Here is a 25,415-nt window from a genome sequence, read left to right as displayed (position 1 = left end):
TAGAGAACACAAAGTGCTTGCCTGCGTGGGAGAGAGCCAGGACCGGTTTTCTGCGTAGCCATGCACTGACCGCAGCTCAGCTAGCTAGCAGAAGCTAACTCGAAGCCGTACAAAAACTCCGCTGCTTCGTAGCTCTTTGGCACCTTTTACGTGGGCTTCATTTGTCCGGGAGCCGAGCCGCTAACGCGAACCCCGGCGTTGTCTCTTCTTTTCCGGGCAGTTTGCTGAAGCGAACAGCTCGGTTTACATGCACAAAAGCAGCCCGAAAAAGCGTCAATCACGCCGAGCGTACAGCGAGGGTGCTTTAGGGCCGGTGGGACGTTTAGTTCAGCGGGGAACTTTAAAGTATCAAACACGACACAAAAACAGCAAGTTTTATATTAGTGAGACATAAAAGTTTGGCCACATGTGCCAAATGTTTATCTGCACATTTGAAACCTTTTGGTAGTGGTTCATCTAATATATGGAGTAGGATGCTCATTTTAGATTACACTCAGAAGCAGGACGCGAACGCCTCATGCATGCATCTGGATGACAGCCATGTATGTTTACCTCATCATCAATGGACTCACAACTGCGCCTTGTTTTTGCTCTGAACTGGCCCCCTCTGCTGGTTGTCATGAACACAAGTTCACAATAAAAATGTCAGAAAAATAGCCAATTGAAATCAAGGGAAAAAAATACTGCAGATTCTCAAAGGCAGTTAAAAGTTGCTGTATGTAATTGGAAAAATCATTTTGAGAATTTGAAATGCAAATCCAGACAAGTGCATCTAACATTAAGGAGGATTGTCAGTTTAATGGATAGAAAGTTGTCAGACTGTAAAAAAAATAAGATTTATCATGTTTAATTTGGAGCTTTCTGCCACAAAATCAAACACTCCACAACATATCAGTAACATATTTGGGGACAAACTTGTTTTTTTAATCTTACATAAAGCTTAGTCTTTAAAATTTTATTTTCCACTGTTTTAATGTCCAATATCACCTATTTTGTACACATCTCATTCTATATACTGCTTTTATTGCACTAAGCTGTTCTATTGTAAATACACTCCCATCAATTTAAAAATACGGTTGAAAGCACTACACATTCAGTCACTTTATCCTGTGACAATCTAACAATATAATTTGCTGCATTAGCACATGAATACACACACACACACACACACACACACACACACACACACACACACACACACACACACACACACACACACAGTGAGTTTGAAAATATAGTTTAATACGTAATATACTGAATTCATAAAGTCTGACAAAGCTGGTAAGAACACACAAGGTATTGCGGCCAATTCCCACAGCTTCACAACACATTCTGATCATACTAAAAACATAACTTAAAAAAAAAAAAAATGCTATTATACAATACCTGGGTATCCCATCAAACATTTTCCAACTTTCATTTACACCTTCTATACCCGCTGCAGGAGCAACAATTTTATACTCTTGGGAAGTCAATATTGATCTGTTTAACTGTATTAACAAAAGAAATTCAGCTTAAGTAAGATGCATGTTTGTTATCACTATTCATTCTACACTTGTCTATCGTTTAAAGTAGTTTGGAAAGAAGCCAGGTAGCATTGTGTTCCTGCACGAAGAGCCAAGGAGATGCCATTCACAGAAGGAGGCCGCCGTCTCCATGCGCTTGGTCTGTAATTAACAAAAAGTGTGACATGCAAACTGGGTGTGCCTTGTCAAGTTATGATAGGAACAGATGAGGTTACTTGGTAAATCATCTCAGCAGTTTTGTCTGGTCCGGTTTCAACAATGTAACAGTCATTGTCAATGTCCACATCTGTACTCCCATTGACTGGAACCACCGATGACCCTTTGTCCAGGCTGACAGCCACGACCTGGTTCTTGTTTATGCTACCAGGAGGTGGAAGCCCGAGTTTTCTCTGCCCGTTCATCTGAGCAGCATTTGGGCTCATCATCGGCATCATCCTCTTGAGTTTGTAATGCTGTTTGCTACCTCGCACTTGCTGCGCCATAAACTCCTGTGCTTTGACACATTTGTGCCTCTGAAGCAGCTGAGGAGTTTCAAAAGCAATACGACAGACTCGGCATGGAAACCCCTTTGTTGCAGGGGATATCTGAGTAGGTTTGCTCAATCCACCTATGGAAGAGTTTGTGTGTGTTTTTAATTGCACAGAGGGAGTGATGGAAAGCCTAGGACGACCGTGGCTGAATATTCTAGGATTCGGACGCTGACCGGATGCTGAACTGGGACTCCAACCCTTAAAGTTAAAAACCGAAGTGGCATGAAGCCCCAGATTGTTATTGTATGGTCTGGTATTTTGAATTTTAAACTGCTTGGTGGAGGCAGTGTGAGGTGCCTGGCTGCCTGTCCTGTTTGGATTTTGAATCTTGTTTTTCATCTGTAGGGAAGAAAAGACTTGAGGCCCCTGTACACTCAGATTCTGTCTCCTATCGGCACTGGCGTTATTTAGTGTCTTGAGATTCAGAGGTTTTGCAGTGATTAGTCTCAATTTGGTCGTGTTGTTGTGTGAGTTACAAACATGGAAGCGAGGCACTAACTTCTTGCTGGACAGCAGCAGCCCACATCCTATACAGCCAGAAATTTTATCGGTGACATGTGAGTTTTGATGGGAGATGACCGAGGTCTTTGTCATAAAACCCTGCCCACATTTACCACAAGCGTATGGCTTTTTCCTGTTAAACACGCGCACCGTTTCTATCAAAACAACTGGCTGATAGATCGTCCAAAGATCCACTGTTGGCGCACCTACACCTGCAAAAATATTCTGCATGTCTGTTATTAGAGGGGCAGTGTTTGGGAGCAAAGATGCTTGTGAAGTAGAGGGATACAACTCAGGCACTTGTGAAATCTGCAAAGACTGCATGGGACCTTGTGATGTATGAGCTGACATATTGGGTACTTGCAGAGCAGGCCTCACTGGTGACGAAACTGACGGTGCAATGTTTGATTTGGGCGCCTCCCAGACCACTTCGCCTTTCCGTAGTCTTTTCAGCTGCTCCTCCTCTTCTCTGCGCTTCTCGACCCTGCGTTTTCTTATCGTTTCGTGGTCAAGCACTTGGTGGCCCGGTTCGTGCGTCGTGCTGTGCTCCAGCATGTCTCTGTATTCAGTGAACTCGGTGCCACAGGAGCAGATGAAACTTGCAGAGGAGCACACATGCTCCTCCAGGCATTTCCGATTGGCAAATATCTGCTCACAGCTGAAGCAAAACTGTCCGCTGTTCATCAGGCTGGTGCCGAAGCCATCCACCAGGAATCGCTGCAATTTTTTCCTCCCTCTCTCCATGATGAGGCTGGGCATATGTGTGTTCACCACCGATATGGAGTCCACTGGAACGCCTTTTCTGCTGATGGAAACAAATTTAAATTGGACATAATCATATACCTAATAGAAGTGAACAGAACAAATATTATTTCTTAATGGTGGCTGATAGTAGGTGGTGCAGATGGGCTAAATGTGCTAACAGCTACATGTGATGAAAGAATTGCATGACAAGCAATGGGGAAAGGATTTCATTGTATTACTAAACAGCACTTTTTGCTTCAGTTGAACGATATTTGCTCGTTTCTAATAGCTGCTCCAAACTTTCAAACCAGCAAATGAACTCTTAACCCAATTATGAAGCATACACATCACGGGCTGTCAAATACACCCACCAGACTCACTGAACCAAATAACGCGATAATACATTAGTGATAAAAAATATAATTTACAGACAGATGTTGTTGAAAATGCTGTAAGTACTCACGTTTTGCCTTGAATAACGCTGCTATTGGAACGCGGGCTTGCCTTGCTACTAGCCTAGCATGCTAACGTTAGCCTCAGCTAGCTGACAGACACAAACGTTCCCTCACCGTCGCATGAAAATAAAAACGTCGCCGCGTCAATATTTTCACATTTCCTCTGAAAAAAACGCAAAAATACCGTCCATTCTCGTGCCCAGAGACATTCACAGTCGGGCTCCGTCACCGGTGGTTGGCAGATAGCAGTTAGCCTAACAGCCACACCAAAAAAACAGGAGGAAGAGAAAAGAGCGGCTTCTTCCTCTGCGGATGGCGCACTTCTGCGGCACTACGTCCGGGTTCGGTTTCCTTATACTGACCCCTATCTGCGGAGGTTCCTGCTCCGGAGTGTTTGAAGGACCGCAGGCCGCAGCTTCAGGACCGCAGTGACAGCGACAACCAAACCGACTGACCGGGGTGTTGGATAAAGACATTCCAAATACTAATGTCTGTCCAGGTACTTGTAGTTTCAAAGGTTTATTACACCTAAATAATACTTTCTTGGTAAAAGAAACCTTAAAATTCAAAACTACTCAACAAAAACTCGTATTTTGGGTGGAATAAAGTTATAAAACCAGAACTCGTTAGTTGCAAAGTAGTATTTGGGTTAAGTACTTGTAGTTTTAAAGCATTATTCCACCAAAATATTACTTTCTGTTCAGGTACTTGTACAAGCTTTAAGGGTTCATTCCACCCAAATACTATATTTTAACAAGTTCTTGTTTTAAAGGATTATTCCACTCAAAAATACTACTTTCTGTTCAATTGCTTATTGTTCCTAAGGTTTGTTCCAACCAAAATCCTAGTTTTTGTTCAAGTATTTGTAGCTTTAAATAGTTATTCTGCCCAAAATACTACTTGTGTGTAAGTACTTGTAGTTTTACAGATTTATTTCACCCAAAGTACTTATAGTGTTACAGGTTTATTCCACTGAAATACTACTTTCTAACTTACAAGTCCTGGTTTTAAAGGTTTACTTCCCCAAAAATACTACTTTGTAACTAACAAGTTCTTGTTTTCAAAGGATTTTTTCACTTAAATAGTACTTTCTGAACAACAGGTTCTGGTTCTAAAAGTTTATTTTACCCAAAATACTAGTTTTTGTCCCCAAGTACTTATAGTTTTAAGCCGTTATTCCACCCATACACTACTTTATGTCCAGTACTAATAGTTTTAAAGATTTATTCTGCCCAAATATTACTTTCTAACAAATAAATTATGGTTTAAAACATGTATTCCAACCACACTACTATGTAACTCAAAAAAATAGGGTTTTGAAATGTATTCCACTTCAAATACTTCTTTCTGTCCACGTACTTATAGTTTTAAAGGCTTTTTAAAAACTTATCAAAGAAGGAAAGCCTGCATAATTATCAAAAGCTCCATATTTATTGTTAGAAACCCCAAAAGAAAATCCAAAATATTGAATACAGGACAGCATTTTACAAAGTCAAAAATCCAACAAAGAAGAAGAATTAATGGCATTGCAGCAACTCTGTTTTTTCAATACTGGTCCTGGTGATTGAGTGTCTTGCATTACTGAGTCCAGATTTTGGAATCATCACTATAGAGATGTCAGATATTCTAAATTGTTGCTTTAAAACATTCCAGTATATTCTTTTATATACAGTCCTGTTTGTTAGGTGGAGGAGGATGTCAGGAGATCACAGCAAGGAATGCCCCTGCTGTGTAATGGCCTGCAGAGTCTGAGAAATGACACTTTGAGGCCACTATCAGCCACTTTAGAAGTCAGAAGATGTTCTATTGTCTTCAAGAGAATATTGATTTTTAGCTAAGTTCTTGTTTTCAGGATTTACTATATCCAAATACTACTTTCTGGCTAAGCACTTATAGTTTTAAATACCAATTCCACACAAAATGCCACTTTTTGTTCAAGTATTTACAATTTTAAAGGAGGAATTTGGTGTCTGGCTGTTCCCTCATGTATCATGCAATAAATCTGCTGTTGTGGAGAGTATTCTGAAATATATATATATATTATGGAGATTTACCTGACTATGCCCTTTTTCATCCCCTCTGTCTTGGTCATGATATCCTCTGTCCAGTGCTGCAAGGTTCTGATAAGCCCCATGAGCCCATGTTCCATTTGATGTTGGGAATTAAACAGCAGGTATTGGTTTGTGTGTCTAATTTGTCTGTAAACATTGAGGTGGAACTTCACCCCCAGCCAGATTTGTGTCCTGCTGGACCTCTCTCTGACGAACACCTATTTTAAATACAGTGAGGGTTTCTACAGACAACAGCACCAGTGTCACCCACTTTGTGCAATCTCTACATGACTTATTTCAATGGAGGAACCCACAGCCACCGGTTCAGGTATATAAATGACACCTGGGGCAAAATCAAAGCCCGAGACGTAAAAGCTTTTACAGAACACATCAACTCAGGAGACAGCCATATCAAGTTCACAGGGGAGGATGTGAGGGAAAACAAGCTGCATTCCTTTGGTTGTGCTGTGCTCAGTGAGGAGGACGGAAGTCTCAACACTGAGGTTTACAAGAAACCTACACACACGAACCAATAACTTCTGCTTGACTCCCACCACCCACTGGATCAAAAGCTAGGGGCACTGAACTGAGACACCCAAACACGAGCTGAGCAACACTGTATATGCAGTCTAATGCAGTGAGCAGTCTACTTACATTCAGTAAGATCAGTTATACTCCTTTGATAACAGCAGAGTTCACACTCAAGACAGCTTGTTTGAAAGCAGCAAAGAAAACCATCCACATTAAACTGGAACAGTGATCTCAAAATAGAGGAGGAGGAGGGCTATGGCACCACTTATCAGGTACTTGCAAAACAGCCTTGTGATCTCTTCCCAGAATATTTCATGTTGAGTGACCCAGCAATTTTACAATCCTTCACACCTTGAGGAATGGTGGCTGTTAAGTTGGGGACGACACTATATCTGATCCTTCCAATCAATCAGTTAGACCTGAAGAAACATCTTCAAGAACAACAAAAAGAAGTCCACTTCTTTGTTCCTGAAGCTCTTAGCATCATGACCTGGATGATGGAGAAACTAGGCAGACATACTGTGGGAAACATTCATCATATTAGATTTTGAGCTTGCTGTGTCTTTGTTCCAATTAAACATGCCTGGATGAGGGAAAATTTGATAGTAAATAAATCTCACAAACAGGACACTGCCTTCCTCAAGTCTTTTTGAACACATTTGCGCAAGTGTACCCAGACAACCATCAAACAGTTACTTGGTACACTCTTTCCACCAAGAGAGGACAATAATTCCTACATTTTTGTTGTAATTGATTATGTTTTCTTACATATAGCTGCTTGTTTGTCCCTCTGTTCACCTCTAATTATAGGAACATCCTACAGGCCATAGACAGTTAAAGTTTGTCAAAAGTTCAAATGCACGATAAAAGGGTCAGCAGACTGTTTAAATGAACAATCTACTCATTCACTAACTGCAGAGATGGGATTTCCTTGTATGCACTACTTGTTTTATCAATACAATAAAGTCTCAGATACCTGGCAAGGCTTCATGTGATTGAAAAAAATGATAAGGTAGCGTGTTTAAGTTCACCCATGAAGTTCAGCAACACAAACCCCCAAAGAAATGGCTAATGGGTCATTCCAGAATCGGAGGACGTTTAGGCTTCAAAATTTTTGATAAATAAACCTTCTCTTTTACAATTTTCTGCTACATGTTCATCAGTAATAAGTAATAAATTATCAAAGACTTGATGGGCTCAGCTTAAACATCAATGTTGCAATTTCTATTATTATTAATATTGTTCTATTATTGTATAATATTTTTGTTTTCTAACCCGACTCTAATCACAGTAACAGAGTTGCTAATCCATGCTAAAGTTTTTCTCAGGAGTAGAAGCTAGATCTTTAGCTAGCTGTTACTGCTGGCCAAGAGGACAAACATATCCATGGAAAACAATAAAGAAAAAAGCAAAAATAGTTTGTCTTATGTTGATAATATGCACAACGGGGTTGCATGAGGTAGGGTGAGACATTCAATTAAGGCTGAGAATGTTATGAAAATATGAAAAATAGATAAGAGAGGACATAGCTTTGTCCTACCCATTCTTTTGAAAAACTGATGATGTTAATTCCAGCGTATCATGTAATAATAATTATTATTTAAAATGTTATATTGATTTAAAAAATGTTCCCACAATTACAAGAGACATCACTGAAAAAAATAATACCAAAAAAGGAGGTTTAGGTTTAATTTTAATGATTTTATTTGAGATTTAATTTGGTCATCAGAGGGGTGGGATGACAAAAATGGAATTTCAGGGGGAACTCCAGACTTATTCGGTATTTTAAAAAAACATTTCAAACATTCTTTCTCCTTGTTTTTTTTTAGATTTAGTCTCAGGAAAAGTAAATTTACACAACAACTGCATGTTTTAGTATTTTGTACATGGATTATTCGAAATTTGATGGGTGGGATGTAAAATGTCCTCCAATTCTGGACTGGCCCTATTATAAACAACAAATCTGCAAATCTTTTGGATGATAAACACAGAAAATCCCCTCCACAGCCTACTAATGGATTTTCTAACTACAGCAGTGTACAATAAAGCAATAAAATGTGTTTTCATTGCTACTCTGCTGTCTTATACTGCTTAATGATAAGAGGTCATCTTTTATATGTAGTTATGGGAAGCAGCCATATGTGCATTTTTGTCACTATGGCTCATATTCCACTGTGAGACTGTAAAACAACAACAAAAAAAATCTTTATACTACTTTTTTTTTTACTTTCGTAAACAGATCAGACATTTTACAGTAAAATATTACCCTAAAAGCTGCAACTGAGCGCAGGACTCAATCTGAAGACGTTTGATGCGTAACAAATGATTTAACTGCAGGTTAGAGTATGTGTGTGTGTGACACCTGTTAACCTGTCTGATGTGAAGAGGAGAAGCACACAATATCATTCACTATCAGATACTGACCAAGATTACTTTGTTACCATGTGAGACAGGACCTGAAAACGGGCATCTCATGCCGAAAGCGGAAGAGTTGGCCTCTCTGACTGGACTGAATAGCTAGTGGCAACGGTTCTGTCACACCCTGACTCATCTGCAGCTACAGCAACAGGAGGTAGCTCTTTCTCCACCTTCTGCTACCCTTGCATGCTATATTTTTCATTAAAAAAGAAAAGCTTTCATGAAACATTTGGGGCTGTAAGTAGTAACAGACCAGCTCTGTGGTGAACGGGTGCTACCTCCAACTCAGGTACACTGCCAAATTCATGGTGATGGACGGGCTTACAGATGAGGTGAGAGGAATCTCCATGGACTATGATGTTTGCAGATGACAATGTGACCTGTAGTGAGAGCAAAGAGTAGGTGGAGGAATGTCTAGAGAGGTGTAGGTATGCCCTGGAAAGGACAGGAATGAAGGTTAGCCACAGCAAATCAGAATATATGTGTGTGAATGAGAGGGACCCAAGTGGAAGGGTGAGGTTGCAGGGAGTGGAGATAAAGAAGGTGGAGGATTTTAAGTACTTAGGATCAACGGTGATCAACAATGGAGAGAGTGGAACAGAGGTGAAGGAGCAAGCAGGTTGGAACGGGTGGAGAAAAGTGTCAAGTGTGATAAAACAACATCATCAAGAATGAGAGGAAAGGTGTAGAAAATGGTGCTGAGACCAGCGATGTGTGATAAAGCAGTTTAGAGACAGTGGCACTGAGGAAAAGACAGGAGGCAGAGCTGGAGGTAGCAGAGATTAAAAGGTTGAAGTTCTCTTTGTGAGTGACCAGGATAGATAGGATTAGGAATCAGTACATCAGAGGGACAGCACATGTTAGGTGTTTTGGAGATAAAGCCAGAGAAGCCAGACTGAGATAGTTTGGACGTGTATAGAGGAGGGATAGTAAGTGTATTGGTAGAAGAGGCCTAGAGGAAGAGCAAAAAGGAGGTTTATGGATGTAGTGAAAGAGGATGTGAAGTTAGAGAGATGACGTGAGAGAAGAGGATGTAGAAGATGGGGTTAGATGGAAGCAGATTATTCGCTGTGGTGATCCCTGAAGGGAAAAGCCAAATTTCCCAAACACTGGATAACTGTAATGCTCAGTACCTGAGTACAGGCCAGTCTTCATTGTCTGGTGTTCAGGTGATGCAGAAAGCAGCAGCAAGACTCCCAACTGGCACCAAATAACACTGAAAGCATCACTCCTGTAATAGAATCCCTCCACTGGCTACCTGTTACAAATCAAAGAAAAAAAGTAGAAATTCTGATTCTACCTCCTTAAATGTAAATAATTCTCCTTTTCCTTACTCTCCTATGTCAATAAATTGAATATCTTTGAGTTGTAGACTAAACAAGACATTTGAGGATGTCAATTTAGGCTTTGGGAAACACCAATTGAAATTTTAGAGATCAAGCAACTACTCACTTTATCAAGAAACTGTTAGATTAATCAACAACGAAAGGGAATCATTAGTTGCAGTCCTGGTTTGTTGGGGACAGATTCAAAGTTACATTGTCCAGCCTCATGTTTAAGTCAAACAGTCCCAGCAGAGACTGAATTTCCTGAGGAAGCTTAAACAAGCCTCTCTCCCCACCAGCATCCTCAGGACTTTCGATAGAGGTGTGGTCCAGAGTGTCCTGACATACTGCATCTCAACATGGTATTCCAGCTGCAGTATGTCAACAGAAAAGCCCTGCAGAGGATAGTCAGGGGAGCTGAGGTCATCAGTTTCCCTCCCCTCTGTTCAAGAACCTTTCCAGAGCCGCTGCAGGAACAGGGCACTGAACATTGTCAGGGACTCCTCACACCCTCTCCATAAACTCTTTGAACTGCTGCCATCAGGCAAGCGTTTTTGGAGCATCAAAGGCAGAACCACCAAACTCATCAACAGCTTTGTTCCACAAGCTGTCAGAAAAATGAACTGCTGATCTGGTTTTTGGATCCTGGAGAAACCCTCTCCCATCAAAATGACAATAAAGCTTCACTGGATTTGATTTGGACAAAGTAAGAACACGTCACTTCATGTGTTTATAATCATTTTTAAATTTATTTTAGAAGTCTTTAATCTCATTTTATTTCTTGCTTTTTTTTGCACACATTTGCAGCACTTTAGTTGCTCAGGTGTTACAAACTGTGCTCCTTAAATAAACTTAATTTGAAATTGTAGTTGACATAATTTAAACTCTAGCCCTCATTGCCGCAATTTTCGGTAGTCCCCAACAGCAGATGGTAGTTTTTTTTTCAGTTGCCATGGAGATACAGATGTTCTAGAGGACCCGACAGTTCATTCTCGTTATTGTTACCGGTCTTACCTCCATCTGCCGATGAGGAGTGTGTGATGCAGCCGAAAAGTCAGGCCAGCACGGATATTTAGCACTGCTGAGTATATAGTAAAATATTTTCATTTATTTAAGAATTGTGGCACAATATCTACATAGGAATGGGGCTTAATTCTCTAAAGTAGTTTTAATTTACAATTCTAAAAAAACCCAAAACAATTAAAATGCCTTTTTTTTTTTTTTTTTAAAACAAGAAAAAATTTGTCTCAACTGAGCAAACATATTAAGCTTTGCATACCACATAATTTGTATCAATTTTAGTTATGAGGAATCCTGGCATTGAGGTACTGCTCATTAAAATGCAAATGTGTGTGGAAAGGATTACCTTTCCATACAAAACACCTACATGTTTTATGAAGTTTTAATATATTGCTCTTGAGCTATCTTGCTCATCAGAATATAGAGTAAAAGAGGTCAACATAATGACATAATGCCACACAGATCATGCACTGTAGCATAAAATGGCTTAAAATATAATCTTAATTCTGATTATCAAAATTTAGACGTGAAGCATAGATAGCAGTAAAAAGAAGCATCCCAGATTTTTATTATCTGCACTTATTTACCCCAATTTAAAAAGCCAAACTTCTGTCAATTCAATAATGATAAAAAAAATGCTCTTTCCACATTGTAGATAATACTTTCCTGTGTTAGTCCTGCACTTTTTCCTTTTAGATATTACACCCATAGAACACAAAATGACCCACGTTTAACATACTGGTATGTTTATTGACATCAACAACAACAACAAGCTACATCACCAACTCCATGAGAAAGTCTGATTACCAAATACTGGAAATTTCATTTACAAGCTAATGAGGCTATGCAATATAGGGATTAACTTAGTTCAACTAAAATGTACAGTATATCAAAGCTTTTTTTCTTCTTTTTCTTTTTTTAAAACCATGGCGAGCTAGTATGACACCCAAAAGTTGTTTAAAAACCACCTTATGTAGCTGTACAATGTCAAAATAATCCCTGGAAGGGAAAAAACTACATCTGGCAAAAATGGAAAGAATATAGCAATACTAATAAAATGAGCTCTGTTCTAAAATGCACCACTCCCATGTTAGACATTTTTTAGAAAGACTGAAATGTTGTTAGGAAGTCATCTGTTCTTGTGTTTGTGGCCTAATTTCCCCAGCCATGATGCGATGAATCCTCCTGCGGTGGTTTTTCAGAGATTTAAGGTTTGGATATGTACCCTGACAGACATCGCAGCGATACGACTCAGACTGTTTGTGAGTTAGCAGGTGCTTCTGCAAACTGTCCTCAGTACCAAACCAGCGAAGGCAAACAGGGCAGCGAGAAGGCTTGATGGCAGGCTTGCAAGCTCCACTCCTCTGGTGAAAAATCAGACTGATTGTGTTCGGGAAATCAGAGTTGCAGTGGGAGCAGTGATAGGTTCTGGGTGGATGTATGAGTGGATTTGTAAGCCGCGCACCTTTGCATCGATTCCAGGATACGTGCCTTCGAAGGGAACAGCGAGTTGCAAAAGTGTTCCCACATCTTGTGCATACAATCCGCGACTGCTTTTTTGTTGGATGTGGCTCTGGGTGTGGCCTCTTCTGTGGAGGCTGAAGCACCAACTGAGAAGGCTGCTGCTGCTGCTGCTGCTGCTGAGGTTGCTGCTGCTGTTGCTGGAATCTGAGTAATAGAGGCTGTGACCTTTGCGGCTGCAGGCCCTTCAGTAGCTGATGATGAGGATGCATGTGGATCTGCAGGTGAACTTCATAATCTGCCCAGGAATTAACAGTCTCTCCACAAGTTGGACATGTGTACGACTCTTGTGCGTGCTTCTGCAAATGCTCCAAGAGAAGCCTTGGAGATGTAAATCCGACCCCACACTCACATGTCACCCTCCTTGGAAGCACAGAGGGCAGTGACATGATGCCCCAGTTGCCTCCATCATCCTCCTTTGGTGGACAGTCAGCTGCTGCATTGCTTGGTAAGCTCTGCTGCACAGTCCCTCTTTCCGCTTCTGCCATTGTTCGCTGAAACTGACATCTCTTTCTGTGAACCATCATGTTATCTTTGCGGTTAAATGACTTCCCGCATATGTAGCAGGAAAACATTTTCACACTGCTGGCATTTACTGTAATGACACCCTGACCTGCACTCTGTGCTAAAGTTCCAAACCCACGTGGCCTAAACCCACACAGTCGCAGATGGCGCCTCAACGTAGATGCTCGACTGTACGTTTTCTGACACCTACTGCAAGGGTAACGTTTTACACCATCTCTGACAAAATAGCGCAGGCCGTGAGAGATCATCTCTGTGTGTTCAGCTGACACAGACTTCTTCACCTCTCCACCACCACCAGCTTTCCCTGCAGAATTTAGCATCTCCATATCATCATCCAATGGCATTGTCCACTGTCCCTCATTACTATCCTCATTATCGAGTGCTTCTGGTCCCCAGTCGTTTTCTGCTCCTTGCTGGAGTGAAATCCCAGACAAGGAAGGATCTTTGTGCTGCTCTATCATGGAAGATGTGGAGGAGAATGGGGAGAAGCTTTTTGCTGGATGAACCCAGGCCAACTGTGAGACTGCAGACTGCTCTTTATTTGAAGAAGTGTCCTCCACCTTGATACGACCACTAATCTCAGTGCCCACACCAACACTCTTGGCCATCTGAGATGCAGCACTGACATCCTCTGTACCAGTTCTGGCATCACTGTTTGACCTCAGTGCAGACATTCTCTGTATTGATTGGTTGGCTTGTCGAGAAAGGGCTGACCCTGGACCGTGACACCTGTGCGTTTTGAGGTTCCATCTCCGTGCATAGCTGTGCTTACACATCGGACAGTAGAAAACTTTTTTGGCATTGTTCAGACTATGGAATGGCACTAATTTTTGGGCAAAGGGTAACTTGTTTTTAAAAGCACTTGAGTGCATATTCTTGTTTACGAATGGAGGGCATACGTGATTGTCTTGCAAAGGCAGCCGCCCGATGATTAGCTGTTTGCAACGACGACAACATTTAATCCTCTCCTTTTTGTGCAAGAAATGATGCTCTGTCAATCTGTCCACGTTTTGAAATACCCGACGGCAGCGACCACATTGATATCTGCCAAATATACCATTGCCACCAGGATCTATGAGCTTCTGACGCGTCTCCAGAACCACAACCGGAGACAAAGTCTTAGTTAAAGAAACTATTTTCTTCTTACTGGACTCCAGAATTCTACTAATCGATGGAGCTTTCGTCTTTATACCAGGTTTTGCAAGCAGTCGCCTCAACTGTGCAATAGAGAGATCATTGATGGGTGGGATCCCTGTTTTTGCTTGAGGTGTTACATCAACAGGTACAACCTCCTGCTTGGGGATAACGGTGTTTTCATTCTGATTGTGAGGCTGAGTAAGTGGAAAGCGTTTCATATATGCCGACGCCAGCATCTTCATGAGGTTGTTATTTTTGGACAAACCCTTGTCGTTGCTTTGAACAGAATTTGCTTTGTCTTGAAAATGCATGTCCTCTACAGTGTCTGGTATTTGCTCTGCCATGGTCGACACGTCGTCAAGGTGTTTATCACTGTCATCAGGAGGGGGCGTACACTGGCTTTGGGGAGAGGTTACTATGGCAATATCATCCTCTAGGCTTCCATCTTCTTTGTTGGCTGTTACTGTGGGTAATTCAACAGCTGGGGACTTGGAAGTAGAGGGGCAGCTAAGAACCAAACCTGTCTGGGATACGGGAGAAAATGACATATGCTGGGTGGGAAAAACCTTATCACTGCCTGTTCCACCAGAAAGAGCAATGTTATTATCCAGGGGATGCAGTAGCTGCGGTGGAGCAACGTGTGAACGTTTATGCTCCAGCATAAGACCAAAGTCATGAAATTCCTCTCCACAATCACAAATATAAAAGGAAGGTGAAGGGCTCTCAGGCAACACTGTTGGCGGACTGGTGTGCTTGGCGGATGAGTCTGGACTTGCAAACAGCGCTTCATGCGGGTTGATGCTTTGCTGTGTTGGAGCTGGGGTCGAGACCTTGGAGATTGCACTTGCATGGCTCGCCTGATGTACCAGCAGGGAGGCCAGTCCAGTGAAGGTGGCTGAGCAGGCCACGCAACGATACACTTTGGAGGAAGTATTTCCCTGTAACCCAAGCATCATGGCAGCCAAACAAACACAGCAAGGCAGGCGTTGTTGTCAGACAGGACGGATTCCTGTAAATCACACAAACATACAAAAATGGCATCACCAGTGGAAATCAGACAGTCCAAAAAACAAACATGCATTTTTCAAATTTAACGTTCTGAACCCTGAAACTCGCCAGTGGTTTTGAAAGGCATGTTATCTTTAAAGAACAAAATTATACCATTATTCCAGCCAGAAACTGTAAAACAACCAAAAAAAGTAACATAAGGAATTATCACATTTTCAATTTTCCGATTGTCCTGGAAATCATCTGTGACATACAGTTTTGTCTGAAAGATTTACCAAATCTAGGCTTAAAATCATGATATTAGTCTCATTTAAAAATTCCTCAATTGCACCAGATTGTGTGAAACTAAAAATTATTTTCTCCTTGGCACAACCAGGAAGCCAAGCCTGACACAGCAGTGACCAACAGTTCTGTAACAAAAATTCAGGGACTTTTCAGCTGAATTGAAGCAGAGAGGAGAGACGCGTGTAAACAAATTAAATATTCTACGTAACAAAGAAATCAATAAGTATGAGCAGTCTTTTCTGCATACCTGGTAACAGACAGGGACACTTGGAAAAATGTTATACATGGTGGCGCCATGGTTTTTTGTAAAGATATAACTAATTATCACAGAATTTTAATTTTATGATTCACTACATTGTAGCCTCGTTATCCTGCCAAAATAAAGAGCAAACTTTACTGTACTTCAAGCCATAGTTATGCTGCTTCCACTGAGGTGAGAGGGCTTTATATAGCAAAAAAAGTGAGCTCAAAGCAAGTAAAAATGTGACAAGGAGCAAAAAAACAACCCAGTACACTTGGGGTACAATGTTAGTATTCATGCTGAAATATTAATATCTCCCAGCTATCGGGGTGGTAGAAAAGAGTAATTTCAACCCTAAGGTGTAGGTAATTCTTCATATACGTTCCAGGAAATTAGTTTGAAATAACGTAACACAATTTGGTATTAACACAAAACATTGTTAGGTGAGATTGTAATCAATATGGATGACAGAACAATGCCTCATCAGCTCAAACTTTTGTCAACATTTTCTCCCAGCAACAAACTCCACAGAATGCCTGAGGCACGCCATCGATCCCAGCATGGAGATACACAACCACAACTGCTCGTGCTCAGCAAATCCATCAGGTCTTTCAGCAAAAATGGAATGAGATCCCACAGCTGCAGATTTACGCCCCATTTCCGCTGGCATGATTCCAGGTTCCCCTCACAGCAGGGACGAAAATTGTTCAGACCTGTGATATCATGATGCTGCCTCTGAACAGGACCCAACCATGACAATCTTAAATAACCTTTGGATATTGGAGGTCATGCAGCAAAACTAGTAATTCGCGTTGTGTAACAACACATCAAAGTCTACTTAATAATAATAAAGGCACAACCAAGTGACTGGGATAGTGGGCAGGAACATCTGTGCTGAGTATGGACAAGAAGTCCCCAAGTCCCGATGGAGCACAGCACCAAAAGTGGATGAGAACAACAAGGCTGAGATCCGGTGGGACTTCATGTTCCACACTGACAGGCAGCTGCTGGCTAACCAACCAGACACAGTGGTGGTTGACAAAGAGCAGAGGAGGGCAGTTCTAATAGATGTGGCAGCTGACGCTAACATGAGGATGAAAGAGCATGAAAAGGTCAAGAGAGACTGAAGAAACAACTGGAACAGAGGAGGATGAAGGCCGAGGCGGTCTCAGTGGTAAATTGGAGCATTAGAGATTGCGGGTCTCAAACTGGGAAAGTGTTCCAGAATATTCCAGGTACAACATCTGAGGTCACTGGGCAGAAGAGTGCTGTAATGAACAGCTAAGATATCCCTCAGAACCCTTTGTCTCTTGAGATACTAATGTCAGAGACTGTTTATAGAAAAATCCTTTTATGTACTTTTTGGGAAATAAAAAAATTAAAAATTATTTCTACATATATTTAACTTACTGCAATCGCAGTTTTAGGTGTTTTAAATTGTATCTTATGTTGCACTTAAAAATAAAGATGCTGAAAGCACTTTACACCTTTAAGTTTTCATCTTCCGATCATAATATACAATTAATATTTTTGATGGCGTCTCATCTGTGCATGCTCCACCACATATTTCAAATCTATTATCCATTGAATATAATATTAATATTGTAGTCTTCCCAAAACCAATAACAATTTCTAGTTTAACAGATTTACTTTCCAAATCCTGACAGACGTGCATTTCATTTGTAGCATTTTTATGTTACCTGAATCAAACGAACCCCTCAATGTTTCTCGGCTGTAATTTGGTTAAAGTTATCTGCTACCGAAGGTATTTTGCTATCATAGAGCAGAAATGGGGAGTAAAATCAATGCTTTCTAAAATATACACACTAAAACAATGCTGTTTTCTACCTGTATATATTTTTCTCCGTGCAATTTCTGATTTTTTGGCCACCCTATGACGACAGTTTCGCTTCTCAAATCCTGTGCTGCTTCCTTGGAAACTGGTTCCTACATCACCATCAGCCAACTGTGGCTGGAACTGGATTGGATTGAATGAACACTTCAGTAGCACTTGTGCAGCGCGGACCTCTCAATTTTGATGTGGAGAGCCTGAAGAATGTCTCTGATTTGAGGACATCTGTAGCTGCGATGTCACCCAAAATTTTGTTAACCATGTCCTGCAGTCTATGAGACTGATTTCACTCCTACATTTATGTTCTTACTTTGATTTAACAGACAGCACCCATAAGGTTTATTCTTCATGGCACTGGAAGGATATTTTCCTGAAGTATCTATGGGAAATGCACGCTTATTTCTGACTTAAGTCTAATCACCATCTGTTGAGACTTTGTTTATTTAAATTAAGTCATTTTTTATAGTTTCATGTTTGTATATTGGCTTTACATATTGCAAATAATGAATAAAATGGAGAACAGGCACAGTGGACTGGACAGATGGAGGGGTGAAGGGACAAATTATTTTTTGCAGTACGGGAAAACCTCAAACTTAAAGGAAATATCTGCATTGAAAATGAAATTTTAAGAGTTTAACTCTAGTTTTAAATGGATGTGTCATTGTATAAAATCATTTGGTTAACAAATTTAAAAGAAAAATGTATGAAAAGAATCCTATTTGGGTTTAATCAGCTTAATGCCCTACCTGGTAGACAGTTTGTTTTTTTTTAAATGAGGCAATAAGGTCACTCATCCTGTGTCCAATGTGTGAGTCCCTTCATGATGCTTCATAACTAGTGTGAGGAGGAATAACAATTCCTAGTTAAACAGATTTACTTTATAACCAAGGCTGCAAAATATACTGTTTCAGCATCAACAGTGCAATGTGTGTATGTGCAATAGTCAAATAGCAGCAAGTGCACTGTAAATAAAGGCAAATTAACTTGCATGAGGAAGTCTGGAGTGGCAGAGCAATATGTTAGAGTGGTGCAGAGCATGTATGAGGGCTGTAAGACAGTGGTGAGGTGTGCTGTAGGTGTAATAGAAGAGTTCAAGGTGGAGGTGTGACTGCATCAAGGATCAGCTCTGAGCCCCTTCTTTTTACGCTGTGGTGATGGGCAGGCTGACAGATAAGGTTAGACAGGAATCTCCATGGACTATGATGTTTGCAGATGACACTTTGATCTGTAGTGAGAGCAGAGAGCAGGTGGAGGAAAGTCTAGAGAGGGGGAGATATGCCCTGGAAAGGACAGGAATGAAGGTTAGCTGCAGCAAGACAGAATATGTGTGTGAATGAGAGGGACCCAAGTGGAAGGGTGAGGTTGCAGAGAGTGAAGAAAAAGATGGCAGAGGATTTTAAGTACTTAGGGTCAACAGTCCAGTGCAATGTCAGTTTTTTTTTTTTTTTTTTTTTAAACAATATTTGCAGACCATAACACACTTACACCGATCAGGCATAACATTCTGACCACTGACAGGTGAAGTGAATAACACTGATTATCTCTTCATCATGGCTCCTGTTAGTGGGTTGGATATATTAGGCAGCAAGTGAACAATTTTTCCTCAAAGTTGACGTGTTAGAAGCAGGGAAAAAAGGGCAAGCGTAACAATTTGAGCGAGTTTGACAAAGACCAAATTGTGATAGCTAGATGGCTGGGTCGGAGCATCTTCAAAACTGCAGCTCTCGTGGGGTGTTCCCGGTCTGCAGTGCTCAGTATCTATCAACTGTGGTCCAAGGAAGGAACAGTGGTGAACCAGTCACAGGGTCATGGGTGGCCAAGGCTCAGTGATTACGTGGGGAGAGAAGGTTAACCCGTGTTGTCCAATCCAACAGACAAGTTACTGTTGCTTAAATTACTGAAAAAGTTAATGCTAGTTGTGACAGAAAAGTGTCAGAATGCACAGAACATCACAGATTGTTGCATAGAAGGCTGCATAGCTGCAGACCAGTCAAGGTGACCATGTTGACTCTTGTGCCCCACTGAAAGTGCCAACAATGGGCATGTGAGCATCAAAATCGGACAATGGGAGAAGGTGGCCTGGTCTGCAGAATCACATTTTCTTTTAGATCGCTTGGATGGATGGCTGGGTGTGTGTGCATCATTTACCTGGAGAAGATATGACACCAAGATGCACTATGGGAAGGAGGCAAGCTGGCGGAGGTAGTGTGATGCTTTGGGCAATGTTCTGCTGGGAAACCTTGGGTCTTGCCATCCATGTAAATGTTACTTTGACACTTAACACCTACTTAAGCATTGTTGTCGACCATGTACACCCTTTCAAGGAAACGGTATTCCCTGATGGCTGTGACCTCTTTCAGCAGGATAATGCGCCATGCCACAAAGCAAAAATGGTTCAGTAATGGTTTGGGGAGCACAACAACGAATTTGAGGTGTTGACTTGGCCTTCGAATTCCCAAGATCTCAATCCAATTGAGCATCTGTGGAATGTGCTGGACAAACAAGTCCAATCCATGGAGGCCCCATCTCGCAACTTCAAGGACTTAAAAGATCTGCTGCTAACATCTTGGTGCCAGATACCACAGCACACCTTCAGGGTCTAGTGGAGTCCATGCCTCGACAGGTTAGGACTGTTTTGGCAGCAAAAAGGGGACCAACACAATATTAGGTAGGTGTTTATAATCATATGCCTGATCGGTGCATTTTTTTTAAATGAGTTTATCATTTTTCCTTGATGCATCAGAATTTATGGGATGCCAATATGTTTGTTTTATAAATAATGTGAAGAGACTAATTGTAGCTTCCATGCAAATGTCAGAGTAAAAACTACAAATAATTCCCTCTTAAATATAGTGGCACATCTGACAGTATTGTGGAGTGCTTTTTAAAAAATATTTAGTATTTTCAATCCCCTACTGAGTAACCCAGCTCATTGTAGAATGATTAAGTCTTTCCAAAGAGAGTTTTTCAAGTCATCAGGTTAAAAAAATCCTGCATTTTTTTCATATTGTGCAGAAAAACAAAGTATCGTATTTAAGTGTTTTTCAAATATTTAGCTTTTTTCAAATATAATGCAGCATAAATTAAAAGAAAGCTAAAAAAAAAAAACATGTTCATTGTGATTTCTAACTATGGCTGATTTTAGCTAATGCATGTAGTTATCTTACACACTAGAGGCGCCACGATTAATGGATCAATCCAATATTGTCAACAATGAACTTAATCCCCAACTCTTTTGATAACCGATTGCTCAGTTTGAGTGTTTTTCTTAAAGAAAAAAGTGAAAACATGTCTGGTTATAGCTTCTTAAATGAGACCATTTTCTGTTTTTTACACTCCTTCTAAGACAGAACTAAATATCTTTGGGGTGTGGACAATGCAAGACGTTTGTCATCTTGGGCTTTGGGAAAAACTGATCAACATTTCAACACTACTTTCTGACAACAAGTCAAATAACAGAGTATTATCGACAACAAAAATAATCATTAGCTGTAACCCTGGCTCACACACTTGGGTTACGGTCACAGGCTTACAGTAACCGTTAAGTAATATAGAATTTCTCCATGAAAATACAAATGAAATCGTGCATAAAGTAATTTATTTGAACTGTGGTTAAAGTTTTGCCCTCATTAAAGATGTCAGCCATTTTGGGGCACGTTTGGGTTCTTATACTCTTAACGGCACCTTCAAAATTCAAAATTTAGTTAATCAGGTGATCGCAACAAGACAGCAGCATCAAATTACACTTGTTAACCTTGATTTGTGGTAGAAATACACAGTTCAGACAGCCTAGTTTGCACAATCCGGTGAAGCATGTGACAAGAACGCAATAATCCAAACTGCCATGAGGTGGTCAGAGACACAACAACACATTAACGCAATGAGAACAGGATAGTTGAGATATGAAGTGGCGTTAGCTTGCTAATACTGGAAACACCGCTAACAAACACATAGTCTGAGTTAGTCACTCGTCCGCGCAACCGTTTATGGCAGGATAACACAATTTTTCGGCTACGTTAGCTAGCTTGACATCTGGCCCTGGCTCTCACATAGCCCGAGTCTTCGACCAGACATCACAGGAGGGGGCTGCTAGTCAAAGCTAACCCGTAGCAGACGGCTGACCACGTTCCTGGGTAGGCCGGAGAAAGGGAGAAGTATCGTTTGCGAGCTAGCTATGGTGACCTATGGAGCTGCACAGCAACCGCCCGCCCGCCTGTTGGTGTTTTCACGTACTCACCGGCCACCGGAGCGTTTTCCGTCGAAGAGGAATCACCAAACCTGGGAGGGCGGAAGGAGAAGAGGAGAAAGCTCTGCAGACATCTGTCCATGAGAGGCAGAAACTCTCCGGAGAGGGAGAAACGAGGTTCGGCTCGGCAGCTCTGTGGTGAACAAATGTGATGCTGTGCCAGGAGGTAGAGCACCGAGCCGAGAGCTGCAGCTGCAGCACAGAGGAATGGCTCGCATGGCGCATGCGCGCTCAAGGCACGCCCCTCCAGCAGAGAGCCCCATGGCAGCGCGTCTGTTCTTCTTCTTCTTCCTTTTATTTTTCTTTTCTTCGTCTTTGAGGTTTGACGGCATTTGGCATACGCGATTGTTGCATTACTGCCACCTTCTGTATTTATTCTCCCCCGGTTTGTAATCATCCATCATAAATAAAAACAAGACGCGCAACGTGCATCTGCAGCTGATTTCCAGGACCCTTGATTTCTATGAACTCTTTATATGGGCCAGATAACATGGCAGCCATTTGTTTTTATTGCAAGTAGGAGTTGGCATTTGTAGCCCACAGACACTGGCAAAAAAAGAAACCATATATGGAATAAAACTACAACCTATTTGTTTATGAAGTCCTTTCAGTGGAAATAAGTATCTAAGATCATATCTTGCTTTTTAGAAAAGTATGATTTTAGTGGAGTAAACCTTTAAAACAGGAGTAAGTTTTCCTAGCCCACAGACACAATAAAACAAACATTGATGAACTGAAAGTATATACCCCAGTTTTCAATTAAATTAAAAGACAGAATACAGTGATTTGTAAATCTTTATCAACCTATATCCAGTCAAATACACTAAAAAGACAAGATATTTAACGTTGAAGCTGATAAACTTTACTGTTTTTTTTTTGGGGGGGGGGGGTAGCAAATATTCACTCCTTTTGAATTTGATGCCTGCAATATGTTCCAGCTGGTTTATCAATTTGAATTTGAACATAAAAATACTGACAGGAGTTAGCAAAAGAGATCATATTTCTCCTATATTGGTTTCTCGTCATTGAATTTAAAATCCTTCTCCTGACACATAAAATTCTTAATGACCAGTCTCCATCGTATCTTAAAGACCTCATAGTACCATATCATCCTCTTCGCTGTCAGACTGCAGGCTTACTTGTACTTCTCAGAATTCCTGAAAGTAGAATGGGAGACAGAGCCTTCAGTTATCAGCTCCTCTCCTGTGAAGCCAGCTCCCAGTTTGGGTTTGGAAGGTGGACACCCTTTCTATTTTTAAGACCAGGCTTAAAACCTTCATTTATAACAAAGCTTATAGTTAGGGATGACTCGGGTGACCCTGATGGGGTCAGCTAGAGTCCACATGTACGGGGCCAAACTGACTTCTTCTTCGACATCACTCTGTTACACCCCTAGTTCTGCTGCTATAGGCCTAGCCTGCTGAGTGACCTCTCTTGATGCACTGAGCCCTTCTGTCATTACCTATGTATTTACTATATATACCATCATTGCAGTGCATTCACTTTGTGTCCCCCTGTGTCCTTTCTTCGAGTGTCCCTGATCCCAGAGCCGGATGCTTCTGATCTGTGGCTGATGTCCCACCAACTGGCTTAGTCTCCGTCATGTCCACTGTGGGCTGCTAATGCATTCTTTCCTCCAGCCCACTGCTTCCCGCTGCCGTTTCCATCAATCTACTCTGCATCACCCTTACTATACCTGATATGCTCATCCACACACTGTTGGCGCGTTACTACCAGCAAAATACGCAGTATATTTAATGCCAGAGCCTTACCCCATAATAGTAGACTTATGAATCGGTTTCAGTGTTGGCTTGTACTTTGTATGTATCACCTATATTACACTTACCATGCATGTATCCCAGTGTGTGTTATATGTTTCCTTGTCTCCCACCCCCACTCTTCTCCCGTCCCTCCCCCTCTACCTCTTCTGTTCCTCTCAACCTGGCGGCCAGCAGGCAGATGGGTCCTCCATAAGAGCCGGGTTCTGCTCAAGGTTTCTTCACGTAAAAAGGGAGTTTGTTCTTGCCACTGTCACCTTGGGGCTTGCTCTGGGGGTTCAGGCATATGGGTTCTGTAAAACATCTTGCGACAACCTGAATTGTAATTGCCGCTATATAAATAAAATGCAACTGGATTGAATTGAATTGAATATATTGTCTCTGCAGTGTATTCGAATGAATATAAGTTGAAAAAGATTTACAAATCATTATATTCTGTTTTTATTTATGTTTTACACAATGCTCCAACTTCAATGGAATTGGGGTTTGTATAACTTATTGGTTAAAAATTTGGGTGGAATAAATCTTTAAAACTATATCTTGTTTTTAGAAAAATATTTTATGGGTAGAATAAGTAAACCTTTAAAAATCATAACTCCTCTGTTAGAACTGTACTTACTGAGTGGAGTAAACATTTAAAAACCAAAACTCGTTTATTAGAAGTACTTTTTAGGTAAAATATACCTGCTATATAATATACCTAACTATAGCTCATTCAAGTACTATTTGGGCACAGTAATCGATTAAAAAATGTCTTTTAAAATTTAGAAAGTCTGTTCTGACTCTTTCTTTATTTCTTTTCTTCATCTTTGAGGTTTGATGGCATTTGGCATACGCGATTGTTGCATTACTGCCACGTTCTGTATTTACTCTCTGCGTATAATCATCTTAAAAATAAATACAAGTCAAGTACTGTGTGTCTGGCAGCTGAGGAGGCCACATTTCTCGGACCCGTGTTTTTCAAGAACTCTTCTTTTGGTCAAGATAACTTATCAGCCATGTTTTTGTTACTCCAAAGAGCTCACAAACTGAGGCAAAAAAAAAAGAACCATGGATGGAATACAATATAACTTATTTGTTAAAAATTTGGGTGAAATGAATGTTTAACACTATACTTTGATTTAAGAAAAATACTTTGTTGGTGGGTGAAATAAATAAGCCTTTAAAAATCATAACTCCTGTTAGAAAAGTACTGACTGGGTGAAATACACCTTAAAACTGTAATTCATTCATTTAAAAAAAAAAAGTACTATTTGGGTGGAATAAACCTTTGAAATTTGGAAAAACAAAACAAACAAAAATACAACAACTCTATTTGGGTGAAATAAACCTTTAAAAAGCATAACTTGTTTATTAGAAAAGTACTTTCAGATTCAGATTCAGAAAACTTTATTTGTCGCCAGGGGGCAATTAAAAAGGCACGTAGAGCAGGTGGTGCAACAATGACATAATAAAGAATAGGGATAAATATATATACACAAATCTAGACCAAATAATATAGGAATAAATTCAAAAAAGAGAGAAATAAGACAAAAAACACAGTTTAGTAACATACTTTTAGAGTGGTATAAACCTTTGAAAACCATAACTTGCTCATAGAGAAGTACCTCTTGGGTAAAATAGACCTTTAAATCTTTAACTCATTTAAGTACTATTTGGGTGGGACAATCATTTAAATAGGTAGGGCTTGGACCAAAAAGTAAATACACCTTTAACAAAAC

The 25,415-nt window shown here is 40.7% G+C and overlaps 1 protein-coding gene across 6 annotated transcripts in view; it reads right to left on the bottom strand.

Annotated features, from left to right (window-relative positions):
• si:dkeyp-84f3.9 (zinc finger protein 616) overlaps nucleotides 1-22,191 on the bottom strand; it is a 29,813-nt gene extending 7,622 nt beyond the window's left edge. For 2 of the 6 annotated variants that reach the window (XM_055013491.1, XM_035954192.2), the window contains exons 1-2: nucleotides 3,765-4,097; nucleotides 22-3,362 (exon numbers count right to left, since the gene is read on the bottom strand). The gene's annotated coding sequence lies outside the window, so the exon portion shown is untranslated. Of the gene's footprint in view, nucleotides 1-21; nucleotides 3,363-3,764; nucleotides 15,294-21,907 lie in introns of those variants that run through there. The other 4 variants (XR_008602715.1, XM_055013492.1, XM_055013493.1 and 1 more) reach the window with 4 other exon arrangements.
• Between the last annotated feature and the right edge of the window lie 3,224 nt (nucleotides 22,192-25,415).

This window comes from Amphiprion ocellaris, chromosome 9, assembly GCF_022539595.1.
Source record: "Amphiprion ocellaris isolate individual 3 ecotype Okinawa chromosome 9, ASM2253959v1, whole genome shotgun sequence".
In the NCBI taxonomy this organism is placed as follows: Eukaryota; Metazoa; Chordata; class Actinopteri; family Pomacentridae; genus Amphiprion; species Amphiprion ocellaris.
The sequence above is the reverse complement of the archived record's forward strand: the minus strand, read 5'-3'. Positions and strand labels throughout refer to the sequence as shown.